General features: G+C 40.6%; 1 protein-coding gene across 1 annotated transcript in view; it reads right to left on the reverse strand.

Moving 5' to 3' along the window:
* Positions 1–21754, reverse strand: part of PHEX (phosphate regulating endopeptidase homolog X-linked) — a 186894-nt gene that overhangs the window by 62170 nt on the left and 102970 nt on the right. The window lies entirely within an intron of this gene.

A 21754-nucleotide genomic window follows, 5' to 3' on the forward strand; every position in this document is an offset into this window, starting at 1 on the left:
ACATACATGGAGCCTCCACATGAGGGACTGGCAAACTCCCGCCACTGGGCCAAATCCGGTCTCTGCCCCCTCCCCCCTCCATCTGTTTCTATAAAGTTTCACTGGCACTCAGCCATGCCCACTTATTTACATGGAATCCATGGCTGCTTCTGCGCTACAACAGCAGAACTGAGGAGTTGGGACAGAAACCCTGAGGCCCACGAAGCTCAAATATTTACTCTCTGGCCCTTTACAGAAAGGGTCTGCCGACCCTTGCTCTTGAGAAATGTTACAGTTTCAGGTGAAAATTTGTCTCTCTCCTCTCCGCAGATGCTGGGTTTCACAAAAACAAAAGAATAGCCTACTCAAAGGGTACAGGGACGGAGCTCTGCCCAGATCCCTGTTATCCCTCCCCAGCATCCCTGTTCTTTTTCTTTTCTAATGGCCAGCACTTGAGACTCTGAAGGCCTCCCCAGGGCTATAAGGATACCTTGCTGGCACTCCAAACAGTTACTTCCTGCGAGTCTATCCACCTTGGGCTCCCTCCCCACTGCCAACCCAGCATCCCTCAGCCAATGACTGACTGTAGCAGGAATATGAAAGTCCAGCTCCTTTGCTTCAATTCAGGACAAACTATGAGGTATAATTTGCACTCCAGACTTCCCCATGGGATCAGGCTAACTGAGACTTCCCCTGAAATGGCACCCTGGCCTGTCTCTCACCCTTCCCTCCCTGGCTTCCTCTATTCCTCCTTTGCTAGCTTCTCTTGGGAGCACTTGCTGAATAAATCACAAATCACTTGCACATGAATACTCATCTCTAGCTTTGCCTCCAGAAGACCAAACATAAGACACCAGGCAACCTCAAACACATTGCTTTCATTCTACCAAAGCAAAACCAGTGACCTTCGCACACTGCTCTTAATAATGGGGTTTTTTTCCCCTTTAGTCTCTTTCAACTTTCCTCACTCAAGAAACAAATAGAATAAGATGGTATGCTTTCCTTATCTTCCTTAAGATAATTCAAATATTAAATATCAGCAGACAGTTGAAACTCAAGACTCAGAGAGGATTTTACAAGTGCCGTATGACACAGTCATAATGGGTTTTGCTGTTCCACAGACTCAAATATAGAACAGATCAAATTCTGCCTTCCAACCCTGTGGATTACACTGAAAGCCTGATGTGACCCAGATAGCAGGTAACTAGAGGTTACAACTCTCCCCCAACAGCAAACAATACACCATGTGTCTATAGGTTACCTTGTTCTGAGACTGTTCTATTACTTCCCTCATAGTATTTAATTCCTCACTATACTTCCTCAGCTCAACACAAGTCATACACATAACTATAACAAGTAAAGAGATCCAGATAGTTTTAAAAAATGAAGAAATATGTAAGCTGAGTCATCCATAACTGTTTTCCGAACACTGTTCTTTCCAGGGCATGGTGGTAAATTATGCAATGTTTTTCAAACCTCACGCTCTGGGACCCCCACTGCACTGTGGAGCTTCACAGAATATATTACCTTCTGCACTATAGATGCAGGTCATTGAATCCTGTTTTATTATTGATTTAGCAACAACATGACTTGAAGAGAGCCAGAACAGAGGTACAAAGAATCTCTACTCACCTCCTAAAAACACACAGACAGAATAAGGTAATAATGCTAGTAGCAACATTGCCAACATCTGAAAAGAATGCTCTTCTTCCCCAAAAGTGTGCTGTGTACATACGTACACATGCCTGTGTTCCAACTCAAATGTTCCTTCTGCCAGACAGTCTGTTGTCACTTCACATCTCCCCACCCACCTCATTCTACATTCTTCCCTGAGAAGCTTCCGAACTACATCTCCCAAAACCCCACGGGACATAGCTCCAGGCTAGATTCTGCCCAGGAGAAGCGCCGCCAGGAGACTGGAAAGGTGGAAGAGGAGGAGACACCATGGACTCACTCGCTGTTGGAAGCTGTGGGCAGGCACCGAGGCGTCTGCTGAGCAGAGTGCTTTGGCAGCAGCTTCTCAGGTTCTCCTGAGAAGACTCCTTTTCTGTGGGAGCATTAGAGATCACTGGCAGGCTCTGCCCTTCACTCCCCAGCCCTCCTAATGATGCACAAGCCTCCACATCCCCACGTTAAACATCCATCTGCTTGACACACTGAGAAGGGTGACCATTTTCCTGAATGAACTCTGATATACCCTTTAAAGCACATAACGATCACACCACTTTTTAATTTTTTTCAGAATGGAAGAAATGAAGCACCAATAGTACGATGGCTTATGAAGGGCAGGCCTGAAATCAATTACTCCTTGGGTTACGTGACAAGAAGGCAAGGCACGTCCCACTGCAAATACTGAGAGAACAGTGGAATAAACGGATAAAAGACTGCACGTTATCTCCTGAAATATTTCCTAGGCTGCTTGTAGGTGATCAGTTTTCCATAACCAGTGTATGCATTTCTATCCCTTATTCACAAAGACCTCTAGAAAGGGCTGCACATGACAACTGGACATCCCTCCTCAACAGAGGAAGCTCAAATGATCTCAACTACTCGCGAGACCCTGAGCAAAATACTTAACCCCTCTGAAGTAAATACTGCCTATTATCTACCCAATATCCACCCTCCTTTCCCTCCCTTACTCTCAGACCCCAATCCTGCTCAGGATGACAACGGATCCAACAAAAAACAGCTGCATCCCCCAGCTTCCTTTACAGTTCGAGTTAGCTATGGGATGAGATTTCGGACAATGACATGTAACTCGAAGTCCTTGATGCACTCTCAGGAATCCATTTTAAAAGACGAAGACTCAGCAGGCACATGCTCTCTGCCTTCAGTCCAGGGTTTCTCAGCCTTAGTACTACTGACATTTTGGCCCAGATAATAATTGTTGTGGGAGCTGTCCTGTAGACTGTAGGATGTTTAGCAGCATCTTTGGCTTCTACACACTAAATGTCAGTAGCAATACCTCCCAGCAAGTCGTGACAACCAAAAATGTCTTCAGACATTGCCAAATGTCTCCTAGGGGCAAAATTGCCCACTGGGTAGGAACACTGCTTTAGCCTTTCCTCTTCCTTCCTGCAATGCTGATGCAATGCCAGAGGTAGGGAAGTCGTCCTGCAACCACAAGGCAACTAACAGGAAGAAGCAATCTACATGCTAAAGATGGTGGAATGAAGAGTCAGTGACATCTGGAGCCCACCGTATCAGGCATGAACTGCCTTCCCTCCCACTCCACGACATGAGGAAAATAAACCCCTATTTGTTTGAGGCCTTATATGTCATGTTTTCCACTAGCTGCAGCAGAATGTAATCCTAACATGCTCTTCTTTTCATCAGAAGTAGCTTGAGAAAAAAAAAAACAAAACAGTACCTACACTTCACTGAGTTGTCTGCAAGGATTCAGGATGACACTGCACACAAAGCACTTTTGTATGCCTTGGTCCAGAGTACATGATGAATGAATGTTGGCCATAGATTACCCAGAGAAAGTAGGAACATGACTTCTTCTAAGGATCTAGAATAACACTGTTGTGTACAAGTTTGGAGGGTCTTTCAGGGGAGCCGAGGCCAGGTTATATCCTTAACCAAATACTTGAACTCTCTTGGGGAATAATGTCACTCTCTTTAGTCACAGGTGCAGTTTCAGGGGGCCACACCGTGTGGTGAGGGAGAAAGGTGTTGAAGTAACCCTGTGATCAATGAAGAGACAGATATACCCATGAGATTCCTGAAGCATGGTGGAAGATTTCCCAAGTGAAGCCAGACTCTAAGCATGAGCGAGGAGAATTCAGGTTCTTCACATCTCCCTAAAAGTCTGAGGATTCTTTTGAGGGCCACTACTTGCACACCTCAGAAAATAAACACAAGAAACACTACGAAAGCTAATTCTAGAAAAGATCAAAGAAAAGGTTTCCTTCAGCACTCACCATCTTGGATTCTGTGTTTCCCTCCTTTCTCTTTCCTATATCCATTCCTCCCAACACCTAGCAGGCCTTGTGCGTTCACACCACTTGCTCTCTGATCATACTCAAACTGGCTTTCCTTGGTAATACACTGTGCTCCAAACTTATCTCCCTCTTCCCTCCTCACCCCATTAAAACTGTTATTCCCTCAAAGCAGCTAACCCATTAGCTGTCACTGGGACCTCAAACTAATTTATAATGAAATGTGAGTGACTAATAGCAATCTAATGTATTAACCTGGAGAGATATCTATATTTAAAAGAGTAGTTCATTAACCAAAGGGATAAATCACATTATAAAGGAGGTTTCTGTAGCTGAGAGAACCTTCTTTCTGATACTACTCAAATGAAGCTAATGATCTATTCCACTTAATCATCATTGTGTTCCCCACATGGAACACCCATGGTAAACCCATTCTGATCAATGTCAACAATACTAACAGAAAATATAAAAGGTTATAGTCTAACATACGACCAAGAACATCATTCAATTCTGCTCCCATCAAGGCACACATCCATATAAACCAATCTTACCAGAGGAGAAAAAAATGGGGGAGAAAAGAGATTTTGTGAGAACCTAGGGAACTTTTTGGAAAATGGAGCAATGTTTAAAATCCATTAGAACTGATTCTTGATGGCAACTAAAAAAAAAAAAAATACACACACACACACACATATATATATATATAATTTGTCTTCTGCTGTTGGATGGAATGCTCTATATACATCTATTAGGTCCATTTGGTCTAAAGTATGGTTCAAGTCCAATGTTTCCTCATTGATCTTCTGTCTAGATGATCTCTTTGTTGAAAGTGTTGCAGTCCCTACAATTATTGTATTGTTGCCTATTTTCCCCCTCAAACTATATTTTTAACATAAGTTATTTCAGTTAATGAATACTTATTGAGAATGCCCTCTAGGCTCAGAACTCCCCTCAGTGCAAAAGGAATATAAAAATATATAAGACAATCCATAGCCTCATTGTATCTGTACTAAAAAACTGAGGAAAAACATTCTACGACAACTTGCCATGATCGCTACTACAAAGTATCAGTGATACCTTAATTATCTGAACCTCTCTGTTCCTCAGTTTCCTCATCTGTAAAACGTGAATAAAATTGCTTCTAATACTAATTTAGTGAAATAGAGAGTTGAAAAAAGTATTTGGATAACAAAGGAATTGGGAAAACATAACTCGGATTACCTAGATCAGAGGTTAATAAACTTTTTCTGTAAAGGGCCAGATGGTAAATATTTCCAGCTTTGCAGGCCATATGGTCTCTGTCAAAAGTATTCAACTCTGCCTTGTACCTGGGAAAGCAGCCGTGGACAATGCATAAATGAATGGCTGTGTGCCAATAAAACTTTATTTATAGACACTACTGAAATTTGAATCTCCTGTCATTTTTATGTAACATGATATATTCTTCTTTTTTTTTTTTGACTTTTTAAAACCATTTAAAAATGTAAAATTCATTCTTACCTTTGTGGGCTGTACAAAAACAGGTGGCATGTTGAATATGGCCCAAGAGCCATAGTCTGCTGGGCTGAGGCAGATAATTCAATGAGGGTAGATTGTTCATTGAGTTGCCTCAATTAATGGCACAAGGCCTAGTACACAGTAAGTGCTCAACAATGCTTGTCAAATTGACCCACCCTGAATGGGATGGGGTGTGTGCGTGTGTGTGCATGGCTTAGCTATTAAGTTTTTTGTTTTTGTTTTGTTCTTTGCTATTACTAACATGTATATGTATACACAACAAATCTTAGTTGCTTGGGAGTTTATTCCTTGCCTTAAAGTCTTAGGGCTAGAACTTAAAAAAATCACAATTAATTTCTGTAGAGACAACAGACAGTTCATAAGGCAAAGATTATTACCAAGAGAGAGAAAGAGAGAGAGAAAGTGAGAGAGAGAAAGAGAGAAAAGCTATCACAAATGAAATCAGAAAAACAAAGAACACTGAAAACACAACGTGATTTAAACTCCCAAGTCACCCCTCCTTCCCAGAATTTTCCATAAGGTATACTACAACCTGATAGTTCTGGTGGGAAGAACAGAACCAACTATAGTTCTGCTTGATTTGGCTATGAGCACTTAAACAATGTATAATTTTTACACAGATGACCAAACTGATTTAAAGTTTGGTTAGGTTGACTGCTTTACTCCAGAATTTTCAAAGCCACTTTGTATTAAGCTGATCAGCAGAAATCGAGACAGAAAGCTCAGTTGTTTTAATCCCCACTGACTTGGCCACTTAGGAGAGTCAGGTAAATTCTCTAATGTTTTGCATTTATTACATCAAAGGGATCGCTTTAATCACTTAATTAAACTGCTTTGTGTTTCCTCTACATAGGTAAGTCACTTAGCATATTTTTTTCTTTTTTACCAGTTTAACATAAAAAAAATAGAACAATTGATGATCAACTGCTCTTTTACAAGAAATTTATAGCACAACTTTCTTACACTTGCAATGGCTTTGAAAGCTTCAGTCAGGCTTAACCACGCCAAGGTCTCATTTTCTCTGATGAGTTCTATAATAACTATTAAACATCAATCAAAATTTTGAGGTTTAAGCACCTGAAAGTTCAGGAGACTGTGCATGAATTACACTATCCTTCAAAACAATAGCAATTCCCATAATGCCAAATAAATGACTGACTAGTATAGATGCCCTGGCTGAAGATATTACCCTAAGCAGAGCTAATGGTATTGATGAAAATTAGCCTGGGGAACAGGCTTTAATATCTTTGGGGGCTTTCTGGATTCCACAAATAATAACAACACAGTTATCTGACAAATCACATTTTATCTGCTTGATAAGAATGGCAGTGATTTATTATGCGTCTTCAAAAACTTCAATTCTGTAAATTGCTTTTGGGTGTGGTTTGCAGGCTCATGCATCATGCTGGGGTGGAAAAGAGATAAGCGCCCCCATGAATCAGAGGGCTTTATACATGCAAGTCACAGTTCTGATTTTTCAAGAGCTGGAAGACAGGAATGCTCAGATTTCAGGTCTTCCATCCTTAACCCTGCATGAATAATGTCCCAGTATAGCAGACGATCCCCATTTCTCTCCCACACAGAGATATGAACAACATTCTAAAAAGGTACGTTCTGAATTATAAAGAAGCTCCATCCATCTATCCTCTTTCTTGAAAACACCTACTCCACGTATCTTGAAGGTAGGCAGTTTTTCCAGTCTGAAAAAGGAAACTCCTCCAGCACAGGTAAATCATAATTTAGCCATACCAGCACTAATTATTTCCCTGGTATCTTTGTGATAAGCCTCTCATTTGGGTGAACGCTCCACTCAACAAAGTTAAAAAAAAAAAAAAAAGCCAACATATGCGTCTTCTTTGTAGATAGATGGAGCAGGGAGTAGCAGACTTAAGAACCCAAAACCATCCTATGACTAATCCATAAAACAACACGTCTCTCTGAGGGTTACGGGCAGTATTATCTTAAAAATAATGGCAACTCTCATGTATTCCCTTTAAAGCTGAATAGGAGAGTAGCCAGATCATATAATTTTTTAAAAATCAATGTCTTTTTATTACTTTCAATTACATGTAGTAAACTGCTCACAAAATTTGCCCAAACAGAACAGCTGCTAGACCTGCTCAAATAAATATCCTAAGCCTCAATTAACCAAATCCATTTGTCCAGACACAGTCAAGATAATAAAAGCCCAAGAGCTGGAACAATCTTGTATTATAGTTAGGCTTTGATATGGGCCAAAGTAAATGGTATTTTCCTCTGTTCCACACAAGGGCTCTATATCAGGGGTCAGCAAGCAACAGCCCAGCCCACAGGCCAAAATCAGACTATCACCTGTTTTTGTAAAAAAAAAAAAAAAAAAACCAAAAAACAAAAAAACACTTTTTGGAACATGATAAAGGGATCCAGAATATCCCACTGCACCATGAGAATTACTTTGAGCTGAAGGCATTGGAAACTCAACAGATATACTCTGCACTCCCCTTATCTGCCTAAAAGCAGATTTTCTAAAAGAATTCCAGTCATAAATCCCTGTTAAGGGAGGCTTCCCATACCAGGGGAACATAGTGACTCCTATCACCAGAGATGAGAAGTCAGCGCCAGGATGAGAAATTGCATAAACAGACCTTACTAAAACAAATCTTACCTTCTGTTGGTTTCCCCCATATATTTCTCAGTCATTTCCCACCATGTACTGTCCCTGGAAATCCTAATTCCCTCCCCTTTTTAAGATGGTATATAAGTACTATGTATAAAATAAATAAGCTACAAGGATATACTGTACAGGGACTATAGCCAATATTTTATAATAACTATAGAGTATAATCTTTAAAAATTGTGAACCATTGTGTTGTACACCTGATATACAATATTGTGAATCAACTATTCTTCAATAAAGAAGAAAAATGTTTTTTAAAAAAACGATAGTATATGAGGCCCAAATTCTCAGTGCTTCTTTGAGCGGCATTTTCTTTGAGCTCCCACCTATCTAAGGGAATAAACTTTGTCTTTTCTCTTGCTAATCCATCTTCTGTCAGTCTCATTTGCAGACTCCCCGAACACTGAACCTCAAAGAGTAGTAGAGGAGAACTTTTTCCTCTCCAACAACAACCACATTCGTTCACCTATGTATTGTCTAGAGCCACTTCCACACTATAGCTGCAGAGTGGAGGAGCTGCAACAGACACCACAAGGCGCCCAAAGCCTCAAATATTTACCATTTGGCTCTTTGCAGAAAAAGTCTGCCAACATCTCTTCTACCTAACAAGTTTCCAAATTTTTCAAAACTAATAGTAAAGATGGCAAGGGAAAAATAAGGGACAAAGGCTAATCTTTTAGGGCAGTTTCATCAAAATATAAATGTGATTAAACGTGTAATCATGCTTCATGTTTTGTTGAGGTAAATACCTGAATTTTAAAGCAGAATCAGCATACAAATATTAACCAGAATGGGGAATTAATACCATGGAAAAATCAATGCACCTTTGGGGGAAAAAGAAAAAAAGCACACAAATTATTAAAAATCATTTTCAAATGTCAAGATTCAAAGGGTTTAGAAATGCACATTTTACACACAGTCCCCAGGGGGGTGGGTATATATAGCTCTGTGGTAGAGTGCATGCGTGCATGCACAAGGTCCTGTGTTCAATCATTTGGAGTTCAATCAACCCCCCCCCATCCCGACCAAAAATGAGGCTGCCTTTTTAACACCTACTCCCTAACACCTAACATTTCTCAGATGAATTTAATCAGCTATTTAATCCTCCTCTAATTGTTAAATTACTTACTTAAGCAGGAGGCAAGTTCGAGATTAACTTAAATAACATATCCCTTCTCTCATCAACAGTCCAACTGAACAAGAACTGTCCTCATTCTTTCCACTGAGGTCTACCTCTGACATGAACAATTCTTTACTAGACTAAAAAAACTTCAAACTACTTCCCTCATAACGTAGGAGAGAGATGAAACAATATAACTTCACTGAATTATTAAATTAGGTAAATGTAAAATGTCATAGTTTTCCTAAAAGGGGGATGCTGTAGAGCCAATTCCCACACATACTACTTGTTCCTTTGACACTGGAGTCTTCTAGTTCAAGACTTCTCAAAGCTCTGTCCTTGAACCAACAGCATCAGCATCACTTGGGAGCTCATTAAAAATGCAAATTCATGGACCCTCCGCACACCTACCAAATCAGAATGACTGCATTGCAATTGAGGAATGTGCACTGTAATAAACCTTACCATAAGGCAGGGTTTCTCAATCTCGGCACTACTGACATTTAGGCGGAATTCCTCTCATTTGTGAGGGATCTGTTCTGTGCAGCTCTAGGATGCACAGCAGCATCTTTGGCCTCTACCCACTAGATGCCAGTCTACTCTTCCCTCTTGCCAGTTGTGACCAAAAATGTCTCTAGACCCTGCCAAATATCCCCCTGGGGGTACAATATCACCCTGGGTTAAGAACCACTGCTGTAAGGATTCTCATGCATGCTCAAGTTTGAGACATTCTCTGATGTCGATTGTGGTACTTGTCAAGGTATCTGTACCCACTTCGGAGAACTCCTGACATTGTATTATCCATTCATAAGAAGAGGGCTCATCCACTGCTTCCATATTCCTTTGGCATTTCATTAATAGTCACCACTATTATGCCATTAGGGATACTTTATGGAGAAAACCCCATGATCTGCTCTCCCACCAATTGTTTAATGTGTCTCAGGTACTTGCAGTTCAACCTAATTTCTGGCTAATGCCACCTAAATCCCAGGAAGATAGAGACACAGAATTAACCAACAACAGCAAAGTGCTCTGGAACTATAAGCCATGATGCAAATATATCCCCGTATCTCAGAGATGTTTAGATTAAAAGTTCTAGTAACTTTTCTCTGAGTAATTTGGTAAAATCTATTTTTAAGTACTCTGAGGCATCTAAAAAGCCACGTTAATACAATTACAGTTCACTGAAAAATTAGCATGCAATCTAGTTTGAAAGCAAAAATCAGTCATCACAGGGTAATATTCCATTTAATTATAAAGATTAATTCAACCTTCATTTATTTGTTCATGTGTTTGGTCTTTTCATTTTTCACAGAACACCCGAGATTCAAATACCATCTGCTAGAATTGCCACACGAGTGTCGGCAGCATCTATGAGACTTGCAGATTTCATCCCAAAGCAAAATTCATAAAAGACAAAGGGAGGAGGGGAAAAGAGGAAGGTAGAAGCAATAGAGACTCAGTTAAAAATGACATTTTCCACCAATCTGATGGAACTGTATCCTTCTCTCTCCTTCGTTCCCTGCCATACCACCCGCATAAACAGTTCTAAACAACAAGTCCTGCCATCCCCATTTACTGAATTTTCTGAAACAGCCAGGTGAAGATTCCAGCAGTGTTGTGAATAACAGTGTGAACTCTAATTATGAACTATGTCCACCATGTTTTTCAAAATGTTTGTTACCTGTTCCTTAAAATTTGGCCTTAGTCACAGGGTGATCAAGATTGATCAGTTCCTTCACTGTAATATCTGCTCAATAGCCCATCTTAGTTTACTGAGTGATTACTAACTGCCAAAGAAGCACCACAGGCTGGAAAATCTCTTTAAAAATTTTTTTGAGTTACACACAAAGTACACAAATATTAAATGTACAAATCAAAGACTTGTTTTTAAACATACACAAACCTGTGCTAGTGGCTCTGAGATAAGATTTCAAACATTTCTAGTATACAGAAGGCTAGCTCGGGTGCCTTTCCAGTTAATAAGCCATCTTCCCGCAAGATAACCACTATTCTGACCTCTGAACCACAGATGAGTTTTGCCTGTTTTTGAACTTCAAAAAAAAGTGTGTACTTTTGGGTCTGGCTTCTCTCAGCATTACATCTATGAAATCCATCTGTGTCCTGTGTGTAGTAGGAGTTGAGATACACAGTTTAACAAACTGTATTCCTGTCATCAAGGAGTTCACAGTCAGTCACAGGTGGAGAATGGGATGCAAAAACAAAAACAGAAGAATGTAGAAGAAAAGATGGGATGGAAGGGAAGGGAAAGGACCTGGGAGAAAAGGTCGTCTTCAAAGAGGAGCACTCTGAGCTAAACAGAATCAGTAACAGTAGAAATAACAGCTTTAGCAGTAACAAAAGTACTGTTCTTCGTTAAACCTCTACTGTGGATCAGGTACTGGTCGTGAGGTTAGAAATGCAGGAATATACCGTAAGCAGCAGACCAGGAACCTTGGACCTTACTCAAAGCCCATGAGATGGAATATGGGCCTTCTGAGAGATGAGCTCTCAGTTTCAAATCCGGGTCCCCCCAAATTTTGGCAACTTGATCCTGCATTATCTGCTTGTAAGAATGTATTATTAGCAACATGTAACTTTCTGCTGCCATAGCAGACACACATATGGGTAGGACATACATCAGCGTGACCCACGTGGGTCCATGTACCTTGCTGCTGTCTACCTCTCAGACAGAGGACCAGCCTCCATCCCTTCAGACTAAACTCCAGAAGTGAGTGGTAGGAGACAGATAAGCCCTCATAATTCAGACCTGGTTATTTATTCTGGGATGCTCATGGGCCATATTTTGGAACAAATTTTAGCTCTATTTTGCTCTACCTCTGAAAAGGCAGTCTAGGGAAGCAAAACTGAAAGGCCACCTATACTCAAGTCAAAGCAATGAGAAACAGCTAAGGGACAATGTAGGCTGTTTGTCAACAGCAGCCTAAACGTCATCATCAATTATTCATCATTCAACAAGCCATCGAGTAACCTCTTACAAACCCACTCAATTCTTACTCAAGGTTTAGCCCAACAAGAGAAGAAAGCAGCTAGGTGTTGGTCAAAAACTTGAGACTAGAAAAGCTCTAGATCAGGTTGGCCAGCTATGGCCTGAAAGCCAAATTCCAGCTGCTGCCTGATTTTGTAAATAAAGTTTTATTGACACACACCCATGCCCATTTGTTCACATAATGTCTATGGTTGTGTTTGTGCTACAGCAGTAGGTTTGAATAGCTGCGGTAGAGACCACATGGCCTGCAAAGCCCCCAAATCTTTACTATCGGGTCCTTTAAGTGAGAAGTTTGCCAAGTCCTGCCCTACACTATCACTGCTCGAAGTGTGGTCCATGGTCCAGGGACACCAGCCTCACCTGGGAGCTTGCTAGAAATGCAAAATTACCAAGAATCTGCATTTTAACAAGGTCCCTGGGAGAGTGGTGTGCACATCCAAGTTTGAGCAGCAATACTCTAACAGGGCTCTGCTTCTCAAGCTAGGCTGCTTTTTGGAATCGCCTGAGGAGTTGTTTTGTTTGTTTTGATTTAATACTGATGGCCTGTGTCTGAGCTAACTCCAGGCTGGGAAGTCTGCAAGAGCTTCCAGCTCTTCCTCACAAGGTCATGTGGCAACCCCACATAGCTCTCACTTTCATTAGATGCTGATAGAGGACACTCAAATATAAGCATCCCTTGATCAGGGAGGGTTTGGGAAGTAGGGAGAGGAGAGAAGGGGAATGGACTTTCTCTTCTACTCTCTCAGGTTTCCTCATTTCCAAATCGCTCTCTCTGACAAGCTCTTTTTTTGTGAGTAATTTTTAATGGAAATCAGAAATGACTTAGGACAACTCATAGGACCTCATTAGAACACATCTTTTTACAGATCTATACAAGCCACTTTGCCAAAACTCAACTTTGATTTTCAAAAGCCTGGCAGAATAAGCCGAATTATTCCATATACTCATAAATGCATTTTATGACTTAACATCAGAATTAAGCAAAGGCTCTGTTCTGCAGCCCTAAAGGACACAACCTTGACTCTGCTCTGCTTTGGGACAGGTCCATTCGGCTCATTAGTTTAATCCTTACAAACCCCTGCAAAGAGGCTCTCGTTAGTCTGCACAGTGACTTCAGTGCTGGCAACACTGAAATATACCTAAGGCAGCAGATTTGTCCCCTTTACCTTAGGCCAGCAAGGACACAGAGTGAGGCATGGCCCTTTGCAATGCTGAGTCTTTGGCTATAAAGTTCAGGAAGCTGGTGTCAGGAGTATCTATACTGAAATTACGTTTATTTTCTAAGGAACTCAAATGTAAAATGGGGGAAAAATGAAGTGTCGACTGGGAGTGGGTTGGGACCCTTATGACTTAGTCTGGTGCTGGGGCCCTAACATCTAGTAGGTATTTCTTACACCTATGCAAAATTCAATTCAATTCAATAATTCAAACAGTTTTGTAAGTCAATATATTGACTTATTATTACTGGTGGTTTTACTTATTACTGGTTTTGAGCTAAGTAAAAAAAAATCCATCAACAATAGGAAATAATCTATCCAATCAAACAGAAAACAGGGGGGAAAGTTTAATGACACTCAGTGGTCAGGTGTTAAAGAGAGTGAGCAAAGGTAGTTCAAAGTTCTCTACTGTAAACAATGAAAAACTGAACACAGATGAGAGAGGCAAAGGACACAGATTGTAAGTAGGTAATTTGCAAAGATGGCTGCCAATAACATCTTCCCTGCCCATGTGCTCACACTGTTCCTCATAGAATATGGACTGGCCTTGTCCCTGGCTCTGACCAAAAGAATGCAGCATAAGAAACATTCTGGGACCTCTAAGCCCAGGCCTTAAGAACACTAGCGGCTTCTGCTTCCTCCCTCTTGGAGCCCTTAGCTCCCCCATAAGAGCACCATGCTGCCCTGCTGGAGAAAGAGGCCACATAAGGAACACTGAGGTGAAAAAGAGTGAAGAAGCCACCTCGGATGTCCAGCCATAGCCGCCATCTGATGGCAACTGCCTGACAGACTCCAGGTGAGACCAGTAGAAGAGCCACCCAGCTGAGCCCCAGGCAATCCTCAGAATGATGGGAAATAACAGAATACTTGCTGCTTTAAGCTCCCGCAGAAGATGAGTCATTCTACCCGCATGAAGAAAATTAAAATCTGCTCTCTTCCCTGTGGCAATGGATGGATTCAGAACCAAAACAGCACAAAACCCCCAAATCCTCTAAGAGGAGGAATCAATCCTTCCACAAAATCTTTTTCAGAAATGCATTTTGTTCATGTGAAATGCCAAGAATTATAATATTTTAAATCAAAATGAAATTTATTTTATAAAGCTGTCAGCACCTCTATCAGAACACTCTGATCATGCCATTTCTTCCTAGCACTGCTTCCTCCAGCGTTTCCAATCCCAAATCTTTACCTTTTCCCCAGTTTCTTTTATTCTTTCTTCTCTTGGTGTCACGGTGTTTCTCTGGCTCCTAAGTGAGATTCTGTCAGAAGTGGATTTGCTACCACGCCCTCTAGCCTGCCTTTACCCAGCTATGCTAGGGTCTAGAAAATGACAACTCTGAACACCAGGTTAAATGCAATTTCTCTCTCTTCGCCCATTTTCCACTATCTGCCTGTCCGGCCCCTGGGTTATTAATGGAACTGACATTCCCGTACAACTGACTGCGCAGGCCCAGCAGCCAGATAAGAAGGGAGCCACTGACAGCGGCAGGCGCAGGCCCGGAGATAGCAGATAAGCAGACACATCATGGCTATTAGTTTCATCTTGGGCCGAAAAAGAAAAGCAGCATCACAAAATATACACAGAGATCTCAAATATTCCTAATGGGCTCTTTTCCCATGAAATTAAAAATCAATATATCAAAACTGATTCTTCTTATCAAACCAAATATGTATTTGTAAGTGAATTCCTAACATATTCAATTTGGACTTGGACCAAAAAGGAATAAAGACAGGCCTTAAACCTCCCCTACCCATCCCTGAATAAAGGTAATAAATATTCTCCATAATTTTTTAAAAATCAGCTCTCTGCTCTGGGTCTCTGCAGTTTCACTCTGAGGCTATCATAGCATTTCCCAATTGCTTTCCAAGTCCTACAACCAACAAATCCCATAATCCAAAATAACCCCTAATATACACTTGAACACTAAACACTTTTACAGTACCACGTTTAAACTATTGCTGCTTGCTGATAGTAACATTTTTGAATATTCACTATTCTCAGTTTCATCTGTTAACATAGTTCTGTTACACATTGCTCAAATTAGTTCTACTCGACATTAGCATTAATTTTTAATGCATGGCATGGTCATACACCAGTTATATACTTATTTATATTCTTGATGATCAATGTTGAGAATGCAACACTGCAGAAACTTTCAAAAACCATCGAGTATATATTACATGTATACCCACTGACATGAGCTAGTGCCGCCTATAAATGAAAATTCACATAAATCTCTCACTCAAATTTCTGCAAATCTGCTTATTACTGAAACTCTGTATTTCAAGTTGGTAAGGAGTCTCTCTCCTCCCCCATAAGGACAACAAAAGATCAATATATTGCTCATAGGTAGAAAAACTAATTAAGGCACTGATTTATAAATTATTCCAAACAGTTTGTGACTAAATAGAAGTCAAACATTAAAGGATATCTTCTTTGCCAGGAAGCAAAGACACTGTCAGGAACAAATGGAGTCATGTCAGAAGTCCCTAAAGGAAGAGCCTCATGTTGGCCAAAATGGGACAATTTGTACTAAAAGAGAATAATGATTGCAATGAATCTAAACAAATCAACTATACAGAATTCCCTGAGTTGATCATGATATTAAAAAAAACAAACTGCTTTGGTAGCTTTGGAAGTACCAGGACACCAAGTCACTGTGAAAATTAATAAATTAAGACAAAGACACTTACACTGCCTTTCAGCAGTTTGTATCAGTATAAACTGTATGTCAGCATAATCAAGTGGTAGATGAGAGAAAATCCTTTTTTATAGAAAAATTCCAGCTAATAAATGCAGAAAGAATAATAGAACTGGAAAATCACCAGCTTCAATCCCTAATGAATTCATGTATCTATGCATTATATCAATAACCGCTTAAACGATTAAAACAGTGGTTTTCAAACCTGGCTACATATCTGCATCTCCTGGGAAACTTTGAATACTGATGCCTGGGTCCCACTCCCAGAGAATCTGATGTCATTAGTCTGGGGTGTGGCCTGAGCATTTGGATGTTTTAAGCTCCCCGGGGGTAATGTGAAAGCACAGTCAAAAAAAAAAAAAGACCACCGCCTGAGGGGAAAGGCTGATGTGGAAGTTAAAGAGGAAGGAGCAGTCCGACAACACCTGAACGCACTGATCAACCTATTCCGTGGAAGCCGGACAACACAGCATCCTGTGCCTCTTGGAGGTCACACAGGGAGCGCACAGCACTGCCCATCAAGACTTCTCGCCAAAAGAAAACTGATGAATCTAATCAAACCTCTAGATTTAAGTACCAATTTACAGGAAAAGCGAGGGACAGAAGAACATGATAAAAACAACAACAGGATATTAATCGGCCAAATCAACAGTGCTGAAAATTCTACCAATGACACCATTTGTCCAACAAATAAATTTCAGGGATAAAAGGGGAGGGGAGCTCTTAAAAATTTTAAAGCCTTAAAAGATGGACCTATTAACTGCAATATGTATACGTTGTTTAAATACAGATTTGAACCATTTAAAAAACAAAAACATCTGTAATTTGAGATAATTACAGAAAATTGTACACAGACAAGATACTAATTAATGAGGTATTGTTGTTAATATTGTTGGGTGTGTTTAGGGTACTGCAGTTAGTTTTTCTAAATCCTCATCTGTTGAAGATACATAATGAAATGTTTATAGTAAAGTGATACCTGAGATGAGCTTTAGAATTCTCAAGCACAAAAACAGATGGGGTGGGGAGAATATGAAGTCAAATAGCAAATACTGCTCACTGGTGAGGCTGGATGATGAGAACCTGGGGGTTTGTTATGTACAGCTTTGCGCACATTTAAAATTTCCATTAACAAAATGTTTAAAAATATTGAACAGAGCCAAAGTTAATAAAAGTCCATTCTGTACCTCCACCTCAAAGAAACCAATGTAACTGGCATCAGCTTTTCTTTCCCGATTTTAGGAGACTTTCATGGAGCATTACATTCTTTGGTGAGGAAGAAATAAAAGGAAACTTAGGAAAAAATGAACACGTCATCTTACTGAGTATTTCATCTTTGCTAGTCACTGTACATACATTATTTGTTTAAGTCTTCCCAAACACTCTGTGAATACAGTTCATTTATTCTCATTTCATGGGTGAGGAAACTGAGCCCCCAACCCCAATTGTGCATGTTGCCTATGTGTTTGGTGAAGCCGTGATTCTTACAAAGCTCTGCCCAGTGGCCAACAAAGGGAAGCCATGTTAGGTTCCGAGCATACAAGAATAAACCAGCCGGCCACAGTTCCTCCCCTTACAGGGGTCACTTCAATCCAGTAATCTATACTTTGAGGGGAGAGTTTTTCAGTTAAAAACACTCTGATGCTATTTTAAAAGTTCAGAGAAGACAGGTAAGATCTCACTATTAGAAATGCTAAAATGGTTTGTTATTCTCCTTCCAAGACCATACATGGGGAAGTGGACTAAAAAGGATGAGAGGATGTATGTTACAATTTGGGTGAATCTAGAAGACATTATGCTGAGCAAAAGAAGCCAGACACAAAAGGTCACATACTGTATGATTCTATTCATATGAAATATTTAGAAGAGGTGAATTCACAGACAGAAGGCAGATTAGTGGTAGCCTGGGACTGGTGGAAAGAAAGAATGAGGAGTGACTGACTGCTTAATGGGTATGAAGTTTCCTTTGAGGGTTATGACAATGATTTGGAACTAGATAGAGGTGGTAGTTTCACAACACTGTGATGGTACCAAATGCCACTGAACTGTACATTTTAAAATGCTTAATTTTATGTTACCTGAATTTTTACCTCAATAAAAAAGGAAAAATGGATGAGCCGCTAGGGAAGGAAAGAACTATGAAACAGAAATGGTAAAGATCAGAAAGCTGTTTGGAAGACTCAACAGGATTTGAGTGCTTCCACTTGGTTGGGAAGGGAAATTGAGATTTCTGGTTTGGGAGTCCCGTGGAATGATGTAATCTCCACCAAGGATAACAAAGGACCTTAAAAAGAATGGGAGCCCAATGAATGTTCAATTTCACCAAGCTCCCACTTTTTTAACAGAACAGTAAATTAGAAAATCAAGGAATACCCTAAATACAGTGTAACTGGATTCTATCAAGGCATTGCTAAATATCTCAAGATCTCTGCAGGCAAAATGGAGAAATCAGACAGTAGTTCCATGAAGTTGTTCAAAGTAGAACAACTGGACTAAAAAATCCACGGTTAATGAATTGATAGGCACCTAATAAAAGACCTGCCATTGAGTGGGTTTTCCATGAATCTGCTCAATAGATGAATCTGGAAGGAGTCTCCAGTGGATGAGCAAATAGGTAGGTTCCGGTTTCATTTTGTGAGCACACTTATTAGTAACCCAGAAAAAGAATCAACCCAGAAAAAGAATCAAACCAAAAAGTGGATTTATCAAATTATGAACAAGGTGGAGACAATAGCTGATATACTGAATGACAGATGAGATTTTTAAAGGTCTTTTGAGATGTGATTCTATGGAATTAGTCCTAAATTTGGGAGGAAAGCATTATACACAAGATGTTTATCACAGTAGTATCAATAATAATACAACCTAGATACCCAACTATGGAGAAATGTTTAAGTAATCTGCATAACCACTGGAAGAATATGCAATAACTGAAAATTCTTTTATAAAGACTATGTAGTAATAAGAGAAATATTTAAACTATAAAAAAGAAAAAACAAAGGAATCAAATTTATATATACAGCATTGTCCAAGTTTACACATAGGGAAAAAATAAAGTAAAACATCAAAATGTTAGCAGTGGTTATGCTTGGGTGCTAGGACTAGCAATGATTTTTTTTCTTTCTACTTTATCCTTTACCCTCCAGATTTTCTATAACGAGCAAAGATTTTTGTAGTAAAAATATTAAAACATATAGAAGATGCAGAAACACATACTTTTTAAAAATAAGAGCCATGACCAAAGCTAAATAGATTTTTAATAAGAATAAATGTGAAATTCTGGGATGAGGGTTTAAACAAAATGCCAAGTTTACGACTGGAGCAACAGGGCTTAACAACAGTTCCTGTGAGATTAAAAAAAAGATGTAGAAATTAACTGACTGTAAATTCGTTACGAGCCAACAGTGACACGGCTGAGGGGAAAAGATAGCCATGATATAAACTTCGGATTTCTAATATAATTTGTATGCAAAACAAAGGCAGTAATCATATTCCCATTGTGCTGTGTGAGTTGGACTATATCTAGAATATTGTGTTCAGCTCTGAACTTGAGCTTTAAAAAAAGATGTTGAAAATCTGGAGAGCAGCCAGCAGGATGAGGCATCAGAACCACAGCAGAGAACAGTGATTCCCACACTTTGGCTGCATCAGAATCACCCAGAGGGTTTATTAAAACACAGATTCTTGGGTACCCTCCTAGAGTTTCTGATTCTATAGCTCTGGAGTGGGGCCAGGAATCTGCATTTCTAGCTAATTCCTAGGTGATGCCAATGTGGCTGGTCTGAGGACCACACTTACAGACTGACTTGCACTATGGATAAAAGTACAGATTCTGAAACCAGACTGCCAGGGACTGAGTCCCAGCTCTTCTACCTACTGGCTGTGTGACCTTGAGCAAGCTTGCTTGCCCTCTCTGTGCTTCAGTTTTCTCATCTGTGAAATGAAATCATTTGACTGACCTCTGAAAGATATGGCATTGAGGTAGTTAATATTTCTAAGGCATTAGAACATCTAGCCTGGCATATAATGTTTGTTAATTTAATGAGGAACACTGGAGACATTTCATCTGAAATAGAAAAACATTTAAACATCTTCATCTACTGGAAAGGCTTTTCTGTGAAAGATATATTCCTCACAGTTCCTGGGGACAGACACGGAGTCAGGGGGTGGAATTGACCAAGATGGAGCCTTTGGATCTGTATCAAGAGGGCTTTGTAGCTCCTGGAGCAACAATGGAGTGGGTGGCCTGGTGGGGTTCTGAGTGTCTCAGGACTCACTAAGGGCACTCCCCAGGAGAGATGGTGAATGGGGCTTCCTGTAAGGAGCAAGACAAAGTAGTCACTTAATAAACATTACCTAGTTCTAGCAATACAGCCTTGGCGTAAGGGAACTTTCACCTGAAATCACCCGGAGCTCTCCAAGCGCTGGCCTCAGACCAATAGCATCACCAAGAACTTGTCAGATACGCAAATTCCCAGGCCCCACTTCAGAGCTACTGACTCAGAAACTCCGGGGGTAAGGCCTGGCAATCTCTGTTTTAACAAGCCCTCCAGATGGTGCCAGTGCACCTCAAGTGTGAGAACCAGTGACCTGTAATATTGCCCAAAACAGTATTTCCATGAGGCTCTACCTAGAACACTGAAACTTGATTAAGGTAAACTCACTCCAATAAGGTATCAGGTATAATAACATGCCTTTGATAAGTATACACAGCAAACTCCTCCTTATACCAAATATTTGCTTTCGTGTTTAAAATGTATATCACAAAGATAATACTGAATTTGTTCAAAACAAGAAAATCCAAAATCCACAGAGAAAAGCAATGTACCCCCCCCATCACCCTCTCAGCAGGCACTGCTCACTATGCAGTACCCTGCAGGGAGGCGGGGGGGGATGCGGTACCGAGAAGGACAGGGTTCCGACACGAAGCACCAAAGCACCTGAGGGGTGAGAAGAACCTCAGAGACTGGGGTCTTATGTCACCTACCTTCCCAACCCAGAGGAAAACACAATGACCCGGACACACGGAATCTCACTTCCCATCTCCCTCCCCTCCTGCACAGGACAGGGCTGGAAGAAACAGCTGAGCACACTTGGAAAGCCTTTCTCATGCTCCAGGCACTCTTATAAAGACTTTTGGTGTATTAACTCCTTGTAACAAATCTCTTAGGTAGGTACTAATCTTGTCATTTTACAGATGTGAAAACTGAGGGTCAGAAAGGCTAAGTAATTTCCAAAATGTAATACAGCTAATAAACGGGCAGTCATAGACTCTGAGTCTAGGCAGTCTTTCTCCAGGGTCTGGAAGCTTCTTTACTGTTTGGGTCAGGAAGGGAGGGGAGACACAAGTGTGAAGGCCACTACTCCAGCCTGTATGTATGTGTGAGAGAGACAGAGAGACATGGCAGGCCAGTGCCAGCCAGCCCAAAATGGCAGCAAGTGTGAACCAGAAATCCAGAGGGAGTGGGGCGAGCCCAAAGACGGTTTACATGCTGTTTTGTCATTCCCTGTGCCCATGGGTGAGCACTAGAGAGGATGCAGGAACTGGGGTGACTGCATTCTCAAACAGTGACGCCAACAGGCTTGAATCTGTCACAGGCAAGGGCAT

Source organism: Camelus ferus, chromosome X, assembly GCF_009834535.1.
Source record: "Camelus ferus isolate YT-003-E chromosome X, BCGSAC_Cfer_1.0, whole genome shotgun sequence".
In the NCBI taxonomy this organism is placed as follows: domain Eukaryota; kingdom Metazoa; phylum Chordata; class Mammalia; order Artiodactyla; family Camelidae; genus Camelus; species Camelus ferus.